This window comes from Gavialis gangeticus, unplaced genomic scaffold (assembly GCF_001723915.1).
Source record: "Gavialis gangeticus isolate Ggan-Ray unplaced genomic scaffold, GavGan_comp1, whole genome shotgun sequence".
NCBI classification, from domain to species: Eukaryota; Metazoa; Chordata; order Crocodylia; family Gavialidae; genus Gavialis; species Gavialis gangeticus.
Genome location: NW_017729032.1, coordinates 240,589,528 through 240,597,713, shown reverse-complemented (window position 1 = coordinate 240,597,713; position 8,186 = coordinate 240,589,528). Strand labels below are relative to the sequence as shown.

Genomic DNA, 8,186 nt, shown 5'->3' with positions numbered 1-8,186 from the left:
AGCTCCCCAGGTAGAAACCCCTTACCCAGGTAAGTGATGCAAGTCACGTAAGCAGAGGGAGCAGGTTTCCCCCTCCCTCAGGAATGCAGCCAGCTCAAGTTCCCTAAAGAGACAGGCTGAGGGTGTGGTCCCCTGTGTGCTGGGCCCATCCTAATTGAATGGTCACAGCACAGACATTTAAATCACAGTGTCACAGGGCAGAGATTTTTGGGGAGAAACCAAGGTGGCTTTCTGCCACAATCATCACTCAAGTTTTAAGTGTTCTTAATATGTTCTAATTGCAATGCGTAATCTTACCTTCAGAGTGCAGCTCTTTAGTGGCTCCTTCTGTCACTGTGCAGGGGAATATAGACACAGGTTAGGCTTGAATTTAGGGAAGAGTGGAAATACAGATCTGGGACAACTCATGTTGACCAGCCTATCCACTACAGATGGGACTGTTTGCTACAGTGTGGGGATGCTGTGGGAAGAAAAGAATATTCTCTCTAGACCAATGATGCTAACTAGCAGAGCTGTGCGAAACAGCACTGTTACATTTCACCTTGAGTTTTGATGGTTCAATGGAAGTGTTTCATCTTGTACTTCAAGTTGAAACAGCTGCTTTGTTTCGTTCCGTTGAAACAGACGGGCTGTTTCGACACTATTTCAGGTTTCGCTGGGGATGGGGAGTCGGCCCAACTGGGCTGACTCCCCATCCCCAGTGCTAGATCGTGCTGGGGGTGGGAGGCAGCCCAGCTTGGCTGCTTCCCTGTCCCCCATGCTGCATCACACTGGGGACAGGAGACAGCCCAGCTGGGCTGCTTCACTACCCCCTGCCGGATCTTGAGCTGGGGATGGGAAGTCAGTTCAGCTGGACTGACTTCCAGTCCCCAGCCTACGGTCAAAATGTTTCGACTTTCGAAATGTTTCGACCAGCCTTGTTTTGTTTCGAGGCTATCTTGACAGCCTTTGTTTTGTTCCAATTTTGCTGTTTTGACCTCGAAATTGGTCAAAACAGTGTCGGAATGAAATGGCCAGTGAAATTTCACACAGCCCTACTAATCAGGGATGTCACAAGCCACTTTTAGGGCTACTGTGGCCTATGCACCACTGCTGTGGCTAGGTGGAACTGCACTGTGTGACTCTTCCAGCACCAAATCAGGAAGCAGCTGTGGTAGGAGCTCCCACTTTAATGCAGCCCTTCCTGATTCGATACCACATGGTGTTTCCCATAAATGGAGGCATGTGAGGACTGTCAGAACACATGGTATTTGTACACACTTAACTTAAAAAACAAAACAATAAAAAACACAAAATGACAATAACAAAAAAAATCAGTGTTTATTATGGCAAGTCTTGTTCCTACTCAGATAGAGCAGGCCTTCTCAGAAAGTTCCCAACCTCTTACTTTCTATAAATCCAAAAGATGAAAAATGTGTTACATAATTTAGGACAAATCAGATCAATATGAATTAATTTAATTCAGTATTTTACCTTTACTCCATGCACAACAATTATATCCATAAACAGAAAAAGTAGAACAGTACTTTATTTTGCTCTCTAGTCTTCATTCCTGTCTGAATTAACTAATGTAAATTAGGAGTAATCCTGTTGCAGCTAATTGAACATTTCTACTGTAATCAAACTTGACTGGGGTTTTGTTGGCTTGCTTTTTTTTTTTTTTTTTTTAACGTGTGGACAAGACACAACAACTGCACTGCTGCTACTGTTGAATAAGGAATTATCTGGTAAGCTGAGGTAGTACAACAGTAGTTTTCAACAAGGGTGGTGTCTGCCAACTTATAAAAAAAAAAAAAAAAAGATGGAATGGTGCCCCGACTCTTAAGTGATTGAGAAACAGTGCTCTAAGACAGTGGAGCCAAGCCTTAAGCTTCCGGTGTTCTATGACTCCTTTTGCATTCCTTGCTGCAAAGAGTTTGGAACACAGCCACTCAGCCTGCATGTTGGTATCTGGATTTGGTTCCACTGACCTGTTTCTTATGCAACAAATGATGCATGCACAAAGTGGGTATAACATTCTGCCAGACCAGAAGAGTAATGTATTATAATAATCTAGCACTTTTTGCTCACATTGCAATACTTTGACCATGTAGGGTAGGGATCAACCCCTCCCCCCAGCACACACATTCATTTTTCTCGATATGCTGTGCTGCCCAGAGTCCAGGCTGGTTAGTCATGAGGTTCCACAGCCCTGGCACCAGTTCCATAGCTGCAGCAGCATACACCTCTGGGCACATGGCTGGGAAGGGGCATGGGGCTGTGCAACCCTGGCTCCTCTCCCAACACTAGCCCAGAGGCACGTGTGCAGCTGCTGCCATCAAAGAGCTGGTACCCGGGCTGTAGAGCCCAGCACAGCTGTTTACATCCTTCCAGGTACCTGCTACAGCTGCCCAGAGCCCTGGCTGGCTGTGGAAGGCCGCCAGGAGTCTGCACACAGCTATACTGGGTTTCAGAGCCCCAGCACCATCTCTGTGGTGGGTACACACACCGCTCACAGGACATGGCAGGGAAGGGACAAGGGCCGCCCAACTCCGGCTGCTTCCCTGCTGTATGCCTACAGGCATGTGCGCAGCAGCCACAGAGCCAGTGCTGGGGTTGCGGAGCCTGGCACAGCTGTTTGCAGCCTTCCAGACACCTGCTAAAGCTGCCCAGAGTCCAGGGCGGCTGTGGAAGGTAGCTGGGAAGCTGCAAACAGCTGTGCTGGGCTCTGGAGCCCCAGAACCACCTCTGTGGTGGTGGCAGGAACACATGTGGGTGCAGTGCATGGTGAGGACAGGGCTGAGGCAGCGAAACCCTGGCTCCTCCCACACTGTCCACCCAGAGGCATGTGTGCAGCCACCACCAGCAATGTGGGTCAGCCTCCCCCATCTCCGACATGCCAAATTGAGGCATGGGTGGAGGTTGGGATGATTTTGGCACTCTATCCAAAAATGTTGCCAACCCGTGATATAGGGATTTTGGGCAACAGTCAACTGAGCCTATCAAATCTATTGTCCTCATTGTATTACTCATTTGAGTTCTGTATTCAGTTTTGCCTTCTGCTTTTCAAGGTGACAGTAAGGTCTGCTTTACAGACTTTAGACAGGACTAACAAGGTTTGGACACCTGCATTGGGAACATCTCAAAAGGGCAGCAACTGTTACATTCTAACTGTTATGTGTGGACAAGCTGAGAGCAATAGAAATGTAGCAAAACTGCTACTGGATGTTTTGCTAGGTTTGTGATCCCAGGTTGTCCACCTGTTACAATTTGAACGTAACAGCTGTTGCTCTTTTGAAACATTCTCTTTTTGAAGTGGCTTCAAATATATGCCAGTCCATACCCATAGTTTTACTTAAATTTGTCTTGCATACCTTCTTGATGCTGAGTAGAGTGGGACTTTCCAACGGAGTTCATTTGAAGGAGCAGCCTCTGTCAGTCATAACTTGAAAGGTCAATTGTTATCGAGACAAAATATAAATGAAGACAAGCTGAGTCGGTAAAGGAAATATTTAAAATGATAAATTAAGTTTATATGAATAGCAGGCACTCTAGCTTTGCAGTTTTGACAGCACAAATCCAAGGTTTATTTTCCAATCTTGCTGTGAAGATTATGATGATGATAAATCCAATGATAGAGTAAACAGCAGAAAGCATTTCAGCAAATAATTCTAACTTCAACAGGACTAATCACATTTTTAACAAATCCTGCAAGGTGCTTGATATTATGAGGTGCTGAAAAACACTGTTGAAGTCGGCGCTCTGTTTCTGGAAGGATTGGCCTATAGTTGTGCGTAAGTTTACAGAATAGGGATCCTATTGTTTGTAAGTCTGATTTACTTAAATATGAAAAACAGCTATTTATGGAAATTAATGTTTTAAATGACTTCTAAGGAGAAAAAGAAAACAGAAAAGAAATTTGGAAGAATAAGATAAGTCTTACTGGATCATAAAGCAGCTACCTCTAATACTTCAAATGGTATCCATATAAGTAATGTCAGATTAAAAGTGTGCATGTGTATGCGCGTATGTACACACACACACACGCATATGGAATCTGATAAGAATTAAATTAGTTACTAAAATAGAAACATGTATTATTTTAGTTCTTTTAGAAGGAGAGAGAGAAGGGAGTCTTATGGCAAAAAGGATCCAACAGTGTAGTGGCAGGGGATATTCTGAATGTTTTTATTTCACCAGGATGTACTTATTCAAGCTGAATGACAATTTCAATCATCAAGAAACTCAATTTTCATCTATATGCAAGAAATACTGATAAGGCAGCAAGGTATGTCCTCCTGCCAGCAAAGATAAATTCACAGACTGATATGGTAATTAATGTGCATGCCCCAAATGGAGACTTTCCATCCTCTTTGTGTGAGTTATTCTTAGACCTAACAGAAGTCCCTAACTGGTGATAGGAGGAGATTTAACCTTACCCTGTCAAACGTAATGGCCAGATTAAAAGTGTTACAAGAAGGGGAATTCCAAGTCAACCCAATTATACACCATCACATGAAATAATTATATTTGGCTACCCTTTGGAGGAACATGTTTTTTAAAGAGAGGTATTTTTATGCACTGCTCTTCTGTGCAGAAAGAGCAATCCTGTTAGACTGAGTTATGTTTGACTTCTGAAAAGCTCACATAACTATAACCTCTGAATATATCTCTAGCCATGCAATGGCAGCATTCTATTTATAGCTAGACAGATAACTAATTCCTTGGAGGAAGTATTCCATTTCTTAACTATCCAGATTTTACAATCTGAGACAAAAGGAAATAAAAGCTGTGTTGAATCCCCTTTAACATAGTGGGAATCCCTTGAAACCTATCTGAGAAACTTTATAATCGTAAAAAATGTAGCTCAAAGGAACTCCACCCCATGAATACAAAAGACTTTACTTGAATAGATTAAAAACATGGTAAGAGAAGAAGAGAGCAAAACTCTACGCATATTAAGTCAGGTAAGAACAAAGTTGCAAAATTGATCAATGGGGGTAAAAGAAGAGCATCTCTTTTCACACTATGCTGCTGCTGAGCCTGTAGGTGAAATAGCTTGATTCTGGCAGACTAGATGGGTATGGGGTATATTAACATATATGGTCTTATTCACATCTACAGTAAGACTCCTTTACTGCTTCTTAGATGCACAAAGGGCCTTAAAGTGGGTATAAATTACTATGCAAATGATTGTAGGACCACTTCAACATCTCATTATATTGCCAGTGTTGCAAATATTCTGTAATGTAGATGAAAATTTGGCCCTTAAATATACAAGTGGTATAATGAAAAGCTAGGCAAAAGCTGAAGTAAACAAGTTGATCTCACAGTTCAGTACAGGGGATACTGAGTTAAAATTTCCAAAAAAGTTAAGCCTTTGGGAAAACAAGGTAGCTTCAGGCTTTACTTCAGAAAGAGAGAATGATGCACATTCTGACACTGAAAATTCTGAAAAAATGTCTACATGAAATATATGCTTCCTTCAATAGTTTTATATCATCTTCCCTTCCCTCTTGTCTGTATAAGATCCTTACACTGGTCTGAAAAACAGTTCCTAAGATAAACCCAAAAAAGGAAAAGAAGTATACTGAGAAATCATGATGCTTTTCTCTTCCTTGGCATAATGACAGGGGTTTCATTCATCTTCAAGTTAAGCTTAAATTTCTTTAAGAAAAACAGTACAATATTAACAAAAATGTAGAAATGAGCAGATGATGAAGTAAATTGATAACCGTCCTCCTTTTTGATAGGCTTTGGCCTTCCAGTATTAGCTTTTATTCTTCTGCTATTTGTCTGTTGTTCCCTGGAATGCCACCCTCAATCTCCTTTCCAACTTTTTTACTAAGCTGGCTTTTACTTCACAGACTTGAGGAAGATCTAACGTTCAAAAGCTTTTCTAACTCTACCCCAATTATACAATTGGTCAAATAAAAAAAAAATCAACCTAAAAAATCCTTGTCTCTTGTAAATTGTTAAGGCATAGGTGAGAATGACCAAAGATAAATTTGTTTGAAAAGTTCAAAATTTAATAAATATGATTGAAAAACAAGAAACAAAAAAACAAAAAAACAAACAAACAAAAAAACCAAAAACCAAAAAAACCCCAAAACAAACAAAAAAAAATATTCCCAGTAGAGAGGAGAATGGTTTGAGGATCCAGAATGTGAAATGTGACACACTATTCCTGGACATGAGAGGAAAGAGGAATGAATGAGGCTTGAGAATTTTCAAAGGGACTGATGTGTTTTCTCTTGCAGCAAATATTAATGGCAACTGTAGAAATGAGATTCTTGATAAATGTCAAGAACTTTCTGACAATATGAAGAATTTATATGCCATTTTAGAAAACAACATTAGAATTAAATGACTGGGCTCATTTGTTCCTGATTTTTCAGGCTAATCTAAAATATGTCCCCTATGGCCTTTTGTGAAAACTGGAGGCAGCAAAAGACCCAAGCCATATTTGAGAGTAGCTGATTCTGGTATGGAGAAAGGTGCTCTGTAAATATTTTGGAGTTTTTTAGGCAACAAGAGGCAAAAATTGATTATGTGCATGAAAATTAGCTTAAAGATTTTCTGTAGTTTTGAATATATTCTCAGCTCACAGCAAAACAGAATATTAGAAAAGAAACACAGAACTGAGAAGAATGACTGGGACTTCTACATGCTAAACAGCAAATAAATAATACAAAAAAATTTCCTAGTGGATACACACTGAGAATCTGGTATTCTCGATTTAGCTAGAAAAATCATTTGTAATGAAATTGAGATCAGAAGAAATGTGAATTTTGCAGAATAGAGTCCAACTTGAAGTTACTGTTGTAGAAATTATCTCGGGTTGTAATGATGGCAATGTGAGAACTCTTATTTATGACTGCTGAAACTGTTAATGAAGAGGTACAGAACAGGCTACTGATTAAGTCTGTTGGTCAAAAAATAAAACGCTATTTGTGAATTGTAATAACAATTTACATATTTTATGTTAATTGTGACTGCAGGTGAAACTCTATGCGTTGGGAAAAAAAATGAGTAAGTTAACCTTGCTTAATGTGTCTTCCCAAAAGCATCACCAAGAGAAAACTCTCCACTTGATGTAAATCAGTTAATTAAATGCAAGAAGATAAAGTAGGATATTGTCTGAATTATGAAACATATCTCAGCAAGGTTTGTGGTTTGATTGTTGATGGAGCTAGTGTTCATTAGTAATACTTTCATATGATAGCTGTTTCTCTGTGGATATCACTATCTAGTAATGGTGATTGGTGTATTTTTGTGATGTTCATAATTAGGGACCTACTGAATTCACGGATGAAATAGAGTGTACGGTGGCTCTTTCAATACTACATGTTCTCCTGTGCACACTTTGCCCCCTGTCTCCCACCCGCTACTGATTAACAGAGGACCCTGCTGCTGCTTCCTGATCAGCAGGGAGGCTAAAACTGTGGTTTTAAACATGGAGCCATTTTTTGCCTCCCTGCCAGCAAACAGCAGGGCCACCTGGGGCCCCTCAGCCAACAAGGGACAGGAAGCAAAAATGGCACCATATTTATGCATACATTTCTGATACACTAGAGGACAAAAAACCTGCCCCACTGGTCAGGCCGCAGCTGGAGTACTGCATCCAGTTCTGGGCGCCACACTTCAGGAGGGATGTGGACAACATGGAGAGGGTCCAGAGGAGGGCCACTCGCATGATCAGGGGGCAGCAGGGCAGGCCCTATGAGGAGAGGTTAAGGGACCTGAACCTGGTCAGCCTCCACAAGAGAAGGCTGAGGCGGGATCTAGTGGCTTGTTACAAACTAGTCAGAGGGCACCAGCAGGCATTGGGGGAGTCCCTGTTCCCCCGAGCACTACCAGGAGTGACAAGAAATAATGGTCACAAGCTGGCAGAGGGTAGATTCAGACTAGACATCAGGAGGTGCTACTTCACTGTCAGGGCAGCTAGGATCTGGAACCAACTTCCCAGTGAAGTGGTGCTGGCTCCTACCCTGGGGGTCTTTAAGAGGAGGCTAGACGAACACCTTGCTGGGGTCGTCTGACCCCAGTATTTTTTCTTGCCATGGCAGGGGGTTGGACTTGATGATCTGTTCAGGTCCCTTCTGACCCTACCAACTATGAAAAAGTGGGGGAATATAACACAGACAAATTTTTTTTCCCACAGGAAAGAGAATTAAACATCTACATTTTTAAAATAAAGGTTGAGC

The 8,186-nt window shown here is 41.5% G+C and overlaps 1 long non-coding RNA gene across 1 annotated transcript in view; it reads right to left on the bottom strand.

Annotated features, from left to right (window-relative positions):
- The window catches only part of LOC109303392, a 15,622-nt gene extending 9,579 nt beyond the window's left edge, over window positions 1-6,043 (bottom strand). The window contains exon 1 of the long non-coding RNA XR_002099088.1: window positions 3,354-6,043. This is a non-coding gene — a long non-coding RNA (uncharacterized LOC109303392). The remainder of the gene's footprint in view (window positions 1-3,353) is intronic.
- Between the last annotated feature and the right edge of the window lie 2,143 nt (window positions 6,044-8,186).